Raw genomic sequence first — 2,231 nt, 5'->3', positions numbered from 1 at the left:
ATAACATTTTATGTTATACTACTACTACTATTTATATTTATGGTTTTAATGTGACTAGATTGTACAAAATTTTATTTTAAATTTGAACTGAACATCATTAAATTTAATTTGAAGAGATTAAACATCCTTATGATACATTTACTTACAGTATATATAACTTACAAAATTAAAACAACAACAACTTTTTTTAGCAAGGCTTGTTAATTTTAATTAGAAACTTTTAATTGATTAGGCATTCGGAATTGGAACATCTTTAAAAAAATATTATATATATTTTATTACTACTACTTATATACTATTACTAAATTGTAGATTAAACTTCTTAAAATGTGTATAATATAACTATTATTATTATATACACTAGTAATGAATAGCATAAATAGTAAAAGATTAAACGACGGCAGTGACGACGGCTAGAGGGAGAGTGAAACCTGTGTTCAGCGCACCATATATTTTCGGCCGTTTTTCACTTTTAATTTTCAGCGGCTGAAATTTCGGTGATTAAGATTAAACATCCTTTAGATAAATTTACTTGAGAATAAAATTGTAGAAAAGATAGCAAGCAGACCTGTTAAAAATATGAAATAAACATTTTAAAGTCACTAGACTGTAGAATATTATACATTGCTACATGGTTATGTAATATAAGTAACTAACTATCATGATGTATACTGCTACCATGATATTAAATGACTTGGAGATTGAGCTTCTGGTCAGACGGTCCTCTCGGAGTCTGTGTTTGTGCTGTCTCTCACCGTGCAGACACCTGCTGTGACACACTCCTCCCCGCGTGTGATAAAACACTCTGCTCCTTCATCCGGCCCACATCCTCCTGAATGTCTGGCAACCACTCCAACAGTCTGAGAGAAAGAGTTCAATTAAAGAGATTTCAAATTGTGATGACAATCACCAGAGTAAACAAAAATAATATATAATATAATAAAAAAAAAAAAGTAACATTGTGTAAAATGTACATTATTATTTTTTATTTTTTTTCAATTTTATACCATGGATTTATTAATACCTGAATTACTTTTTCCAAAAAGTTACATTCTATATCAGATGAGTATTGCATGAACACCTGCTCTGACAATATCTGCAGTGTCCATAAAGTCTTCACCTTCGATTAACCGGTGGGAAAATTTCCTCACCGTCACAACCCTACCTGACGCTCAGTGACAGAGCTGATTCCAGAGGAAGTGTGTACGGTAACAGGATGGCAGATGCCATTCTGACGGGCAGCATGTTGCTTAGCGACTGCACCAGACTCCGCCTCTCCCTACAGGCCTCCACCAGCGCTGAAGAGAGAACAACAACACAGAGTCAACCTCTAACACATTACAAAGGTACTTCAGAGAATACCAGAATAGTCACAGTCCTGTTGTCTGTCAGTACCTTTATGTACTCTCGGAGGAAGGTGTTCAAAGATGTGTTCCTCGATGCCGGAGTGATCCTGTGTTTCTCTGTCCTCTCTGCTCTCTGACTCTTCATCATCCTCACTGTCAGACTCTTCCTCAGCCCCTCCATCAGCTACGGCCTGATTAACATGTAATCTGGATTACATAATCAGATTCCAAAAATTAAGTACTTGCAATTAGATTAAATTACATTTTAAAATACTCGGAATCAGACTACAGTTACTTTTTATTGATTACATGATTACATATTATTCACACAATGGCAACACATTATACATAATTTATTGATTCCCCCTAATTCCTCTTTTTCATATTTTAAATGTTCTTTTCTAAAATAGCCTACCACTTATATACATTCAGAAAGTCTTCCAGACCATTCACACAAAGACCATGTGGCCATAATTACACAGTAAATTGAGAGGCCACACAGCATTTGACCAAAATCATTTCAGTTTTAAGAAGTGTTTTCTCAATATTTCAACATTGCATCAATTGCTGATGAACACACTCATTTTTATATGAATTATCGGTCAGTGGGTTATTTAACCATGTATTAATGGTTATATCTTTGGAAGGCTTTTGTCTTTCAAACACATTAAAATGCACAAATTCACGTAATTTCTTCTTTACATGCAATGCATTAATATATTAATTATATTTGAAAAATATGTATACATTAATAAATTATATATGTAAATAAAAAAAATAAACTAAATAAACAAATAATAAAAATTAATTATACATAAGTAAATGTATATATAAAGTTAAAAATATAAATAATGAAATATATAGAATTATATTAAATTTATACTA

At 32.0% G+C, this 2,231-nt stretch overlaps 1 pseudogene; it reads right to left on the bottom strand.

The window, feature by feature from the left end:
- Positions 1–2,231, bottom strand: part of LOC107754368 (patatin-like phospholipase domain-containing protein 2) — a 17,391-nt pseudogene that overhangs the window by 2,503 nt on the left and 12,657 nt on the right.

The sequence above is a fragment of the Sinocyclocheilus rhinocerous genome, unplaced genomic scaffold (genome assembly GCF_001515625.1).
Source record: "Sinocyclocheilus rhinocerous isolate Xijiao unplaced genomic scaffold, SAMN03320098_v1.1 scaffold561, whole genome shotgun sequence".
Lineage (NCBI taxonomy): Eukaryota > Metazoa > Chordata > Actinopteri > Cypriniformes > Cyprinidae > Sinocyclocheilus > Sinocyclocheilus rhinocerous.
This window is presented reverse-complemented; position numbering and strand designations above follow the sequence as displayed.